At 39.6% G+C, this 14,704-nt stretch overlaps 1 protein-coding gene across 5 annotated transcripts in view; it reads right to left on the bottom strand.

Moving 5' to 3' along the window:
- Positions 1 to 3,840: 3,840 nt before the first annotated feature.
- INO80D (INO80 complex subunit D) overlaps positions 3,841 to 14,704 on the bottom strand; it is a 45,334-nt gene continuing 34,470 nt past the window's right edge. For 4 of the 5 annotated variants that reach the window (XM_050339612.1, XM_050339610.1, XM_050339613.1 and 1 more), the window contains one exon: positions 3,841 to 9,664. The gene's annotated coding sequence lies outside the window, so the exon portion shown is untranslated. The remainder of the gene's footprint in view (positions 9,665 to 14,704) is intronic. The other variant, XM_050339614.1, reaches the window with a different exon arrangement.

The raw sequence follows: 14,704 nt of genomic DNA, 5'->3' as shown, positions 1-14,704 counted from the left end.
AAAGAATCACCCCTTAAACTTCTCATCCCAGTTAGGTTCATCCCGTTTTTCACTAGCAAATGGAAAATAATATCCAACAAGGGCATTATTTTGAAGACCTGCCCAAAACTAGTTGAAAGAGCTTTAATGTCCCTGGATTCAGGCAGCTCTCCTGGTACTGGAAGGGACCAGCACCACCATGGAGAGATAAGGGAACTGTAACCAGGTACCACATGTACCATATGGAAATGGCAACAACAGTCACTTTGGGAGATATCTGTGAAAAATTTCAGGATCTGGTTCTGCACCAATTCCACTGGCACAAACATGGACCAACTCTGCCAAAGTGGCAGTATTATAACTGAGACTCACAGCTTGAAATCAAACCTTGGCGGAGTGCTGGCCCAGATCTGACATTAATTAGCCTCTCTATTCTTGCCGATGCTTTGGCACAAGCTGGGCGAGGCGGAGTTGTTGCTACTCCTTCACCTTCAACTGAAGTTTGGGCCCAATGAATTCCTTCATGAGTGCTGCCGCTCTCAGCACATGCAAAGCTGCAGTTCAAAAAAGCCATAGTTTGAAGATAAATGCTCCAGCACACTTAAACCCCCAAAAACCCAGGATTTTTTTCCAGCTGTGATGATCTGTTTAGGATGAGCCATATGCTGCTATACTGTAGATGCTCTGAAGGACTAAATAGGTAGGGGAGGGTACCATATCAAATGGTGCAGCTGTGCTCCACATAAGCCTTACTGCCCTCCCTGGGGTCACAGCACAGGCTCACAGCACTGCTCTGCAGCTGGGAAGACCCTCTCCCTTCTCTGTCACCACAGCACTTTCTCTTTGGCTGCAGAGGGCCATCACTACATCCAACACAGTTGCAATGGAGAAGCTAGAAGTGTTTGAAGTCCATGACACCCTCCCAGGAAACATGGGATTGCAGGACACAAGGGAGCTGTGAGAAAGCACTGAGTCAATGTGAGGGCATTTTTGGCTGTATCAGCAACCCAACCAGTGCCAGCTGCCTGGCAGGCACCACAGTAGGGCCCCACAAATCAGATTTGTAGGAGCACCCTCGGACTGGTTGATTACAAGAGGCTTTTTTCCACCCATGAATTGCACAGTATGAAAGTAAGCACTTTAAATTTTAAATTTAAACAGGCATGAACCTGGATCTAGTGCACAAGCTGAGCAGAAACATTCAAAGCCCGATGGAATTTATGTTGCAGGACTCTCCTCCACACTGGTGGCTATGTCAGCCATTGCAAACAAGATGAGAGGAGTGAGCAAGGGATGAGTCTCTTGGTCCTAAGGCCATCTATCAAGGGAGGTACTGGATGCAGACACAGAACTTCTGTACTGCTGTTCTCCTAAAGAAGCACAAGAATGCATCTGAATATCAACACTGCTTTCAGGGACATTTTTAACACAACACTTCAATATTTTTTCCTAGATTCAGTGGTACTAAGACACTCCACTGGCACCTTCTAGAAGTTGTAAATTAGCAATAAAACAAGGCAGCCATTCCTGGGCTGAACCTCACACCTGCAAACATGACAGTCACCTCTTAGTCCCTTAAAACAAGCATCCTGTATCTCTAGTTCAGACCTGACAGCTGCAAAGTACCAGCCCTGTGCTTGGGGCATAGGCTCCAGGGGGGTGTGGAAGATAGTCCCCATTATTTCCTGCAGATGGGACAATTGCCTGTGACTATATTGGGAAAGAGAGGTTGTCTTCAACTCTGTAGTAAGCCAGCTCCCAAATTTAATAAAGGTTTCTCCTTCCAACTGCTTCACTAAATACAGCAGCAACACTTGCTCTCGTAACAAAATGTCACCTGCTTTTCAAGTACAAACTAAATGAGCTTTCCTGAGAAAATAATTGCCAACTATTAAAAGGCTACTGTTGGAGCTCGAGAGGACTGTTAAAATACAAAGAAAAATGTTGCACATTCTTCCTGAATTGATACTTCAAACAAAACCTATTTTTGTTTTGAAATGTGGCACTAGAACAACGACCGGTTGTTTTCATAAAGTTTCATACTGAGAGCCATGCAATCATTTCCTAAGAGCAGTGTTTTTTTGTTGTTCATGGAAATACTGGAAAAAAACCCCCAGGTGAACCAGTTGGTCTCTGCCTTAGTCAGCAGAGGAGTTTCAGCCCATCTCTTGTCAAGTCCACACGGGGAAATGCCCAGCTCGGGACCAGACCAAACAGCTCTGCTTCTGTAAGAGTCATTCCCAGGGAAGAGCTCCCATTTTCTTAACTTCCGCCTTCTTAGTCCTCGTTACTACCTCAAATTTTCTCCATAAGAAACAATTCCTGCTCTTGCCATTTTGAGTGCTATTTGAGAGGGAGCAGTCTGAAGGATCAGCTTTGTAATATCCATATGCACAGCCAGAATTGCATCTGTAACAGCCCAGAACTGCCTCACACTATTACCCCTAGTGTCCAAATGCCTCAGGCCCATAACCTTGAAAATTTCCCAGAAAGGACAAGCTCAGAGTAGATTTTCTCTAGCCGTATTGTGCTGAGCTTAAACAAAAGGAGAGCACAGCAGTGTAAGTATCTGGTCTTTTCTGTCATCACTCTGTCTTGGTAAACGTCTGGATGCAACACTTTCAGTGTACTCCCATCTCCCAGGAACGCAAGGTATTAGAGCACAAACAGTTTCATCTTTGCCATGAAACCTTTGCAGCACGTGTTAGCATGGAAGACTGCATCATTCACTGACACCATTTACCCCTTGGCCTGAATTACAACCAGGCACTGTGCAATGCTGCCCTAATTACGCTGTCTAGAATAGCTGAGCCATGTTCATTAAAAGAGAAGTCAAATTACTGACTCTCTCTCTCATCAATCTCTGCTGGTTGTTATTCCGATGACCAGGTCAGCATTGAGACTGTTTACGAAAAACAGAACCTGAAGATGATTTTACCAAGGACACAGCTGCTCCCTTGCAAGTCAACAACCTCAAACACGTTGGAGATGGACACTAACAACGCAAACATGAGTGGAAGCACATCCCCTCATGTCAGAAAGCAGAGGCAAAGACTTCACAAAACAAATGGTGAGAGGGAGATCCCTCTACTTACTGCGAAGTGTCCAAGGCGTAGTTCTGTCTAAAGAGAGGACATCCTTCAAGCTACTGTGGAAAAGCCACTCTTGGAGACCAATCCAGGCACTGGAAGGTCAGTGCCAGCTGAGGCAGTCTTGCTTGCACCAGTCACAGCAAGGCAGCACAACTGGCAGCTTTTCCCCACCGTGCAGCTGTGTCCGAACAAGGCAGTGGTGATTCCCAGTGTCTGACCAATCCAGGTCACATGCATGCCCTGGCCTGGCAATCCTGCCCAAGAACTGACCAGAGCCCCACAGCACCTCAGCAACCATCATTTCTCATCCACATGCTAAACCTCAAAATAATGCCAAACTCCAACTTACCAGTTTCATTGATGAAGCAGATATATTTTTTTTTTAAATCTCAGAAAATGTAAGTAACAACATACATGACAAAATTCTGTTCTATACCCCTTGAATTATACTTCCTCAAACCAGAAAACAAAATGAAGAGGATCTGGTCTCCAGACCAGTGATCCAGAGCTAGAAAGCACTATAATTAGAATTAGGACAGAGACTGAAGACCCCAAGTTGATTGCAAAACTAATTAGCTAATGTTATTACAAAGTAACAGAGAATAAGCAAGAGCAGAATCAGACTCTACAGCAATCTAAGCAAAGGACAGTTTAATAACTGTACTTAGGATACGTTTTAAAGGAAAAAAGAAATCACTTTATGGATTATATTTCATCCTGGGCAATATCCATACATCTTGGACTTAGCAAAATGGCTTGGAGAAGAGGGTTTCATCATAGTAAACACAGCTACTTCACAGCAAGATTTATTAATACATCCAAAAGAAAGAAAGAAAATCATTTTGTCACACTATATACAGATAATACATACAGTGTTTTATACACATATTACATCAGTTTTTACACAAGAAAAATATACATAAAAATGTAAACTTTTGTATACAAAAACCCTTAAACAAATTAAACAAGGACCAGATAACAAAAGGAGACCAATCTATCATCATTTAATTGATTTTTTTTTTTAAATGGTAATACAGTACATTCATTGAGAAGTATGAGGAACATGTGAGCCAACCTTTCCTATTTAAAGGGAAAGTACAAACATGAGCTTTCCTACCCGCCCCTGGAATGCTGTCCGTGAGCACTAGAAGCAGTAGTGCGAGTTGCCATCGCTGCCAGGGACCCTGAAGGAAGGGACCCTTCTTCTCGGGCATCTCCATGCACCACACTCTCCAAAAGCGACACATCCGCAGCAGCCGCCTGGCCTGGGCTTTTTGTGCGTATTAGCTAGACCTCCAGCTAATACCATGAGACGGGCTGCGGCAATGCAAGTTTGTATGTTCCCTTTAAGCAGTCATTAAGTGGATTAGCTTTGCTGGAGTAAGTTGCTTATTTTTCCCAATGTACGGTATGCTGAACACGTGTCAGGGATGAGAGGGAAAAAGGAAGGGGTGTAAGAGACTGCTAATCCTTGCTACCATGCAGTTACTTCAAAATCAGGTACATTTGCAAGCTACAATTCACTGGTTCAAAATACACTGCCTCACCTTTGCTTTCCCACTGCAACTTGTTTACATTTTAAACTCTAGTGACTGAACAGCTGTATGAGGCTCTTTGTTACAAGGCTGTTTCTGATATCAAAGCATGATCAAGCTACCTTTAAAATGACACCAAACACAAACTTCTCGGAGACAGCCTTAAAAAGAGTGAGCGTTCCCTCTAAGCACTTCAGATTGTCCATTTGCCACCTTCTTTTATTAAATCCAGGATAAATATATTTACCCTTAACTGCAAAAAGGATATTGGTTGAACTTCTGACATCTGTTTTGCTCCACTTGCAGATAAACATTTTTGGGAATTGGAGGGGGAAAAAACCCCAAAAGACAAACCCACAACAATAAACCCAAATTCTAAAACCTCAGCCATCAAATAAGAAGGGAATTATTTAACATGTTGGTGAAAAAACTGTTGCAGAAACTTGTTGGAAACAAACAGGCGATAGATTCCAATGAAGGCTCCTCACATTAAATAAGTTAGACTGGTTACAGACATCTTCAATAAAAACATCCATCCTCCACAAAGTATGTTAAAATGTAACACAATAGTGATGCACTGGTATTTCTCCTAAAAAGGACAGAAGGACATGAAATCTCCTTAGTGATATCAGCACTAGTGAATGTAGGAGGTGAACAATGATTTACAAAAGTAATGAGGGAAAAAGCTGTGTAAAAGAAACCATGAATCATTAATTATAATTGGACAAAAGGGGGATGGGGCAGAATGCAACTACAGTATGCCTCAGAAACACCTGAATAAATACTTAAAAACTTGTGTTTCCATTTCTTTCTTAGGTCCATCTAAACAACAGTGGGAGTAAGAGCTTGTCTGCTTGCTTTTGGTTTTTTGTTTTCTCCCTCTTTTTTTTTTCTTTTTAAAACTAACAACGCTTCTAGTAAAAATTCAAAAGACAGTTACAAATGGCTTTAGATAATTAAAAGTCTCCTTTTTAAAATAAAACTTTGATAACACATTTCTCCATATCTTCTATATAATGCAGCTTCAGTGAAAATAAGTCATAAGGGACAGCAATTTGCAAAGAAGTGTGGAAAAAAATTGCCAACCAAGGTTCATTACATATACATATGTATATGCAGGACATCTACACTCTATATACATATTTAATATACGTATGCATGAGTATATATCAGGAGATAACCAACAGGTACATTCTCCACATACATAAACTGAAATAGCGTAATAGACGTGTGCGTATAAATATACATTATACACACCCAGTACACAGACATACCCATACACACGCCCCAACATATGTATTATAGAAATCATCATGTATGAGTGCATGAAAGCTCAGATGGAACAGTACGCCAGTTACCTTTTCCTAACAGAAATTCAAGGAAGACAAGATTCCATGGCTGAATTGTGGCCAAGAAAAATTGTGTCATAGCCATCCTGAAAACATGGAATCCAGTATGGCTCGATGACAGAACTGGAGCAGCATTCTCCATTGAAACTGAAGCCTAAGTTACACAGTGCTTAAATGTGACTGAGCAGGTTGCTAACAGCTGCTTTCTGCTAAAAGGATACAGAAGCTCCATTTAGCCAGAAAACAGAAAATAAAACACTTAAAACCACAATTTACTTGCATAAGCAAGATCACCCAATACACAATTAGATGCAAAGTGCTAGCACATTAATGGTCAACTCTGTACACTGTTTTAAAATTAAGTGTAATAAGCTGTGTTTCTTTTGATGTCTGATGACAACCCCACTGCTCAGAGCACAGGGCTGCCTTCTGCTTACTGCCTGTGTTATGAGAAACACAAACCCAACTCCCTTTTTCTTCCTGGGGCTGAAAATTGCAAAAGATAATTTTTGGTGGGTAGAGTTTTCTCATTTAGACCATTTAAATATGATGCTGGGTTAACCTTTTAATATGCTAGGAAGCTTTGCATCAGGTTCTATGAAAAGTTTATATTCATCTGCAAATCAATCGCAGTTGTACCGAAGCACAACTGAATAGCTGGGAAATTTTGCTTAAGTTCAAGCAGGTGCTCAGGGCCCAATTCAGCTGCCACTACAGTCACCGAGAAAATTTCCCTAATGCATAAGCAGAGCTGGATTGGGCCATTAAAGCTGATTGCTGCTAGCAAGAGAATCTGTAGAGATGCAGGGACAAGGAGCAGCTGGAATGGAGGCAATGGAGCAGAGAAGCAGAAGAGGTTGGCATTGCAAGAGGCCTCAACAAGTCTTGATATAAAACAGAGACATACCAAGGAAACTGCACTGTGAGGGCTGAGGTAACACAAAGCAGTGGTGACCAAGATCAGATCAGTCACTGAGTCATCCAGGTCCCTCAGAAGAATTAACAAAAACTCGTCTGGCACAAGGGCTTACCTGTTACACGTGTTACGTAGATAGTCCCTCTCTTTAGCTCACACACTGAACTCACGTTACAGCTAACGTAGATGTGTGTGACACAATGTATATTCCATCTATACATCTGTATGCGCTTATATATAGATTTAGACTGATTGCATTCATATGTATTTATTGTACATCATGAGGGCAAGTCCACATTTAGCAAAGTGCTACCATTGTCTCATATACAGATACATCTCTCTGTACAGGTATACACAAAAATGGGTCTATTCTTCCCCATAAAGGCATAAAGATTTATGCTCCTAATTTGCATTACACCAAAAAAGCAGAAGGAAAGGCCTCTGACAACTTCCACCTCCCTGCCCTTTTGCCTGTATGCATATGTGCCAGAAACAAATTGTGGAGAGAAGGAAAGAGGGAAGGATGCCTGGGGGTTATCAACATAATGATACGGAGGGGGTATATAAAAAAATTGAAAAAAATCTCTAAATTTCTGTGCAATATTGGAAGCTCTGTTTTTCTAAACAGGTTTTTTAAGTCACCAGGATCATCATAATTAGAAGTGATATTGTATGAATAAATAACAATTAAGTTCTTTTCTCCAGCCTAAATAGAACAGTATGAAGAGTAAGCCAATCTGTAGGAATGTTTCTGATTTCTCACAATTTCAAGTGAGAACTCCCATAAGGAAATCTTCCTTCTCCAATTATGAAAAAACAGGTAAGTGGCCACAATCAAATTCAGAATTTCACAGAACAAGTGAAACTTCCTGGATTTAATTAATATTTTGTTCTGCAATCCCACAACAGCAAAACAAAGATCCTCATGAAAGAAAAATAATTTTGAAGACAAGACCCTTTTATGGAATGGAGACCGCTCCACAAACAACTTACAACCTAATTGGAAAACACAAGTACACTGATTGACAATATTTTCCGAGTCAGACCATAGGAGATTCAGGTATTAATTTGCAAAGATACAGCAATTCTCACGCCTCCCCATCTCACCCAATGCAAACCTTCCCATTCAGTTTCTCCTGAAAAACTCATTTCTCCCATCACTTCTCCTCCCCCCTTTGTTTTATTTAAAGGCTGTCTTTGGGAGCTTGGTATTTTCATGGCATTTTAAACAGGGCTCAATGCAACTCATTTGAAAAACAGTAAAATTGACATGATATCAGAGTTAGCCTTATAACAGCAGATTATATAGTAGAGAGTTTCAGTTATTTATACAACAGTAAGGACATAACAACCCCCTACTAAATAATCACATTTCTACAATACATTCCATCACCTCTCAACTACTTTTCTCTTTACAAAACTATGACCTACATACAATATACACATTCGTATCGCACATACATCCCCCCCCAATGCATATTTTTTTGTGTGTATATATAATACATACATGCACACAAGCAGTCTAATTCTATTTATAAGTCACAGTGGGAATTCCTTTGTGAGGAAAGGAGGGGAAAAATTCCTGAATAAGACACTGTAGATTCCTAATGTTCCAACTTTTCAAATTCCAACTCACAGAGCTAACTGGAAATAAATACATTAAAAAAAAGAAAAGGTCTTACAAACTTGGTTCACAACTTCCAGCTACAGTAGTTGGATTTTTAAAATTTGATCTATTTACCCTGTAACTAAATTTCTAATCATAGGTACAAACCACGGATAAATTATTGCAGAATGTAACACTCAAATTTTAAAAAGAGTTATAGGAACAGTAATATAAGGGTTAAAAAGAGTTCTATACTTGTTGATACAGGATACCATTTTATTTTATTTATATATATATCTATATATAGATATAGATATCTGCAAGGTAGCAAAGAATAGCTGTACACCTTGACACGGCAAAGATCCAGTGTAAAAAGGTGCTTCACTAGTTTGTTTTTCCAAAAAAGCTTGTATATAATTTTATAGCTATTAAAAACACATATGCAACATAATTCATTACACTCAATACAGCTTTAGTATAAAACTTATAATTTATGAGGTGATGTTAATAGCATAAATTAATATACCATTTCTCTTAAAATCTACAATAAGTATTCTGAAAGCTCATTGGGGAAGGGTATCTTTAAATAAAAAGTTTAAAGCTGAGCGTGATGAAAAAGATTCTGTATGTTGAACTTGAGATGAGAGCCCCGAGAAAGAGTCCGTAAGCCAGACATCGTTGACTATAAAACTGAACAAAGATTTCTCCTTCTTGCGCTCTCACTTAGGTGACGCTCTACCTTAAATTATTATTTACTTTTTAAAACTATTTACTTTTTTCTTTCTTTTTTTTCTTTTTTTTTTTTTGTGTGTGTGTGTGGGTTGTTTTTTTTTTTTTTTTGTTAACTGCCCTTATTTCCACAAGGAATCCCTGAGACATACCCAAAACTGTACAGTGAAGGTCATCACTGTTCAGAGAAACTGGTTCAACCCCTTCTGGTAGGATGTAGCTATTTTGCATGAGAATCAAAATGTCCATCACTTCAGAATTAATCTATTTGCACCAGAACCAACTACACTGTTTAAGACGCAGGTTAGAGAGTCATTTCAGGGTAAATCAGTCCACTCCAAGGTAGAAGCCAACGCCATCGCAGTTAGCTACATCAGAGCAATCTGCACCAAAGTTAAAGTTTTCCAGAAGGTATCTGGGAACGTTACCTATCCAGAGTTCATCTCCGTGGGCACCAGCTGACAACGACAGAAAGCAGGTTAAACATTAGCAATACTGGACCAAGTTCAACATGCCTATGTGGTCGACACGCGAGCACTCTGGACGTCTCACCGTGTGTGTGTTTGGGGACTAGCAAGGGGAAGGGTAAGAAGAATGCATTTTTCTACAGCAAGTAAGTACAGTTTTATGGTCAAAAGCCCAAGTTTCATCCTATTCACTTCCGAACCAAATTCTGTGACCTAGAGTAGACTGAAAAGGTGCCAACACTTATTTCAAGGAGACATATAAAGAAAGCCTTCTCCAACTATTTCTGTCAACGTAAAGCCACACCTTCTTTCTCCTTCCATGCTTCCACTGCATTTAACTTATTCCACAGTAGCTGGAGAAGGATTATGTGAATGCAGAGTAAAACAGGGGAAAGCAAAGAACTCAACAATGAGAAGCACCAGAACAGCAAAGGGAAAAGTTCCCCAAATAGTCACTACTGTGTTGTTTTTTTAAAAAAAGAGGTTGAAGACATGAGAGAGAAAATAGTTTTAAGATGCATCTTTTCTAACTTCTTCTCCTCCACCAAACTTTTCTTCCCAACAAGTGTTTTTGTCTATTTTTAGAGACAAGACCAAAACTTTACCTGATAAGAGCTAAGGTCTCTCATGACCAGATCTCTCCTAAAGTCCAACTTTAAGTTTAATAAACACAAATATAGATTTTTTTCACCAACCCTCCTTACTTTTATTTGGGCTTGTGTGTATTATGAAAGAATAATTTCAATTTTTCTTTGTGACTTTCTACTGACACACTTCTCAAAAGAAGCGGAACTTCTGAGAAGGTAAACTCTTGCTAAAAATACCTGTATATTTACTGCTAGTGTGTGCACTCCCATGATCAATGTTGTATCCTCAGCATCTAGTTCATGACATATTAGCATGCTGTGAAACATCTCCTTACTCACTGATCTGAGAAATACTTTGATCTATTGCACTGTCATTCTAGCATCCAAAATGTATGTTATGAATTGCAGTGATCTCTCCTCCTTTTCGCTTTACAGTCAGATTAACTTAGAGTTATGGAAGACTTACCAGTTGGCATTACTTACACTGGAGAAGTGTCTGAGAATGGGAAAACAGAACCAAGAATGATGAAGAATGTAGAGTAAAAGGAAATAAAGGAGGTACAAGAAGTAGCCCACAAATTCCCATTATTAAATATTACCAAAAGATCAGAAAGAACTTGTGTTCAGAAGATGAGAAAGACCTAAAGATCTGATCAGCACATTAGCCCAAAACTATTCCTTCAGTTCCTGTTTCTACCACCACTGGATCTTGCACAGGAAACTCCTTCACACGTGAAAATACAAAAGCAAAAATACACCAGTTCCACCAGGGAAGCTGCTCAGACAGCCACACAAACATCTCACTGCAGAAAATCACTGCAGGTAAGTTTTTGGTAGTTTGTCTGCTGAAAGCACCTCCTGCCACTGTCTCTGTGTCCCTCAAGTCTTGAAAAGTGCAATTTACAGGTAGCTGGATCTTCTAAAAATGCTTCCCTCCTCTCTGCCCAAAGGCTCATAATGTTGAAGAACTCATGAGTGGATTTAGCTCAGTGCAGCACAAAGACAAGGAGAAATACCTTTGGAGGCTTGCCAATGGCTACAGGGAAATGCAGCAGCAAGGAGGCTGCAGGAGCTCAGGGAGCTGGTGTTCAGAAGCAGTGTAGGTAGCCATCAGGGCCAGCTTCTCAGGGAAGACACCTATTCAGTGTTTATTGTACTGTAGGGCTCTCCTGGCAAGCAGATTCAATCCCAGACAGTATTTAGATGTGGCTGCAGCAAAACAAAGCTTCAAACTGAATTTGGCTACTGGTTTGCAGGTTCAATCCTAGGCCTTTTGTCTTGACACCTAAAGCCAGTGGCATCACACCGTGCCTAACAGCATACAACAGAATTTCCCAGTTCTCAATAGTCATCTTCCTCTGAGGAAAGATAATTAAAAATTTAAAAGCCACTTCCCTTAGCTTCTCTTTGCTACTCTCCTTTGACAATTTTTTTTGATTTTTGCCTAGCAGGTGATAAGCTTCTCACGGCTTTCCAATGCTTTCCAAATGAGAACTGCAAATCCCCATTTTCCGTGGGAAATCTAGCTCTTGCCATCTTTTCCACAGTGCCTGAGGCAGACCTGCAACTGTGCTACCTCCCAGCTTTATCCATTTAAAGCCTCTGTGCTCAACCATAGGGAGAAGCATGCTACTGTAACGAGAATGGATCTAAGCAAGAACCTGGAGGAACTGGAAGGCAGGAGGAAACAAAATTATGCATCTTTTCCATCTTCTTGCATCACACATACATCTTTTTGTATCATAATAATTACAAGGGCAAAGAACAAATCAGCTTTGAGCTATCTAAGCACATATGGCTCCCCTCAAAGTTGGTGTAAAGTCTTCCCAGATCAAAGCCTATGGTAAAGAATGCCTCAGACACCAGGCCAGCATGAAGCTGTTCCTGATAAGCCTCCATACACTGTAAAAATTAATCTTAAGTACTTTTGTAAAAAGACTAATTGAGGTGCCATTATTGCCAAAAGTGATGTTACATATTCTATTCTATGTCTAATTTTTTTTCAGTTCTTTAAAACTGAAATCTTATGTAAAGAAATTAACCTTTAGGTTCAACTAGACTTGTTCCATTTGTTAATATGTAAAGGGCACAACAGGTATTAAGCGTTTCAAATTAATGAACTGCAATTGCTACACTGGCTCTTTGGTGAAAGGGTGATGAGAGTGCTAATTGCTGTAAGAGCTGATACTCAAAACCTTTGTGAGGGAGCATGGATTCTACTTGGGAACCACATAAGTAACAGCCTTGAAGACTACCTTAACCAGATGTGCAGTATTTCCCAGAGGAAGAGGTATGAAACATCTCTGACTGCACATACCCCTCAATTGGACCTCTTGCATCCAATAGTAAGACACTGATGCACTGAAGTCAACAGGCTGTGTGGGTGTAGAAGCCCACCTGGAATGATCCACCTTGTAAAGCTAAGATCAAGACCCGTAACTGCTTGTTAGGCTGTAACCATGACGTTGGTGGCAGTGAAAAAATGGGAGGTGAACCACGAAAAGGCAAGTGTGGTGGCCCATTTCAGAGCACTGTGTCAAACAGGACAGAGGGATTCCTATTTCAAACGTATACAAACTGAAGTTTATTTTTAAAAGTGCAGATTTATTGCAAACTTAGTTTGCTCATTGAAAAATATTATGCGGTCACTTTTCTGGGAAGAGTCATCAAGGGATATACAGAAATGGAAATCTAAGTGGGGGAAGAGAGTTGATATCCTAGGCTACTTTAGAGAAATGCAGGTACAAAAAGGCCATTGATTTCAAATGGGAATTACGGACCTGCATACCTCTGACAGCTTTTGAAATTCCCTTCTAGATCAACACAGAGATCAGGAGCTGGGTTCTGTTCTGAGTTAGATCAGTACAAACTCAAGGTGACCTTAGATGAAAAAGCTCCTTTGTAATTTATACCAATGAGACCAAGGAGAACTTTGCTCTCAGTTCCTCTCCTCCCCTTCCCCCCAGCATTTGCTAAGAAAGGGAAATGTGATGTGGGGCAAATATACTCTGCCCTAGTTTGATGGGCACAAGAACCATTTCAAGACCAAAGTCCTGAAACCAGTGTACAGAAATTAACACCCTCTAAAATTATGTGAATGCACAAGTAGATTAAAGAATAAACTATTTGGTATACTAGTTCTCCACTCCTTTTCAGTCATCTGAACACACTGAAGAAGGTATATGGACACAACAAAAACCATTTGCAAATCAAACAGTTGTCTCCTCAACAAAGTATGGGTAACATAATACAAAAATAAATAAAAGCCTTGTTAGATTTGCCTCATTCCCAATTCCTCAATCAGCAGGACAATCACAAGCAGGATTTCATAGGCTTCAATTAAACTTTTTATGTGATTTAAAAACATTTAAATGTTACAAACATATTTAAATCACCACTTAAAAATATTCGGCTTATATTATTAAGATCTATTTTACCAAGTATGAAATAATGACTTTGTAACAACAGAAGCATGAAAATAATTTTTGTTTCCTCCACCCACATACACTTGCAATTTCAGATAAGGACATATGCATCATCCATGCTCTTTCATATTTAAAGAGGACAGATCTTTCATGAAAAAAGGGATAGTATGATTGCTACAATAGTAAGACACAAGACCTATAGCATTTAAATTCTGTTCCTTAGGAAGGTGGAAGGAGAGGTTTGAGTCAGAGATTTTGGTGTGTGCCTGACTGCTAACAAAACAAATTTCTATAGCAACTAAACTTCCTTCAATGATCCTTTGCACCAAAAACTTATTAGGCGTCCCTATTACACGTGCTTGGTTATCTATTAATTTCCTGAAATAGACTACAATACATGTAGGTAGGACTTCTTCCTGTAAGGTAGAATGAAATCCATCTTCTATAGTAAAAGACTGAAATGAAGAATATTGTATTTTCTCTCATCTGCATCTCTCAGAAACAAATCAAGAAGAGTAGAGACTTGTTATATTAAATAAGAGCTACTTTTATAGTCAGAGTACAGTAGCAAATTTGAGTCCTATAGAGTTACAAGCAAAGTCTTTTGTTTCCTTCTTGATAAGAAGATGCAAGTAAACACCTCAGAATTTCTGCTGCTGCTATCTCTTGGTTTAAAAAAGGTAAAATTAAAAAATAAAAATAATTTAAAAAAATCTAAAACCTAGCTGACTCCTTTCTTTAGGAACTGAAATTACTACCAAAGAGTCTGAATACTATCTTTAGCAGGTGATCAGTACAAACAAAACCATCCTGCAGACAGAAGGAATTCTTACCTATTTTGCTTTAGTGATTTCTCTTTTGGTTAGCCATGACTGCTGATAGATACCTGCTGGTTCCTTACATACATTCAGCTTCCCAAACAGAGGATCAAACCCTACACATGGCAAAAAAACTATATGGCTCTCAGGGGATTAGAAACTATCCAAGAAAGTCTCACTAGCTTGACATATTTTGAGAAA

Source organism: Myiozetetes cayanensis, unplaced genomic scaffold, assembly GCF_022539395.1.
Source record: "Myiozetetes cayanensis isolate MyiCay16 unplaced genomic scaffold, myiCay2020 scf9, whole genome shotgun sequence".
NCBI lineage: Eukaryota > Metazoa > Chordata > Aves > Passeriformes > Tyrannidae > Myiozetetes > Myiozetetes cayanensis.
This window is presented reverse-complemented; position numbering and strand designations above follow the sequence as displayed.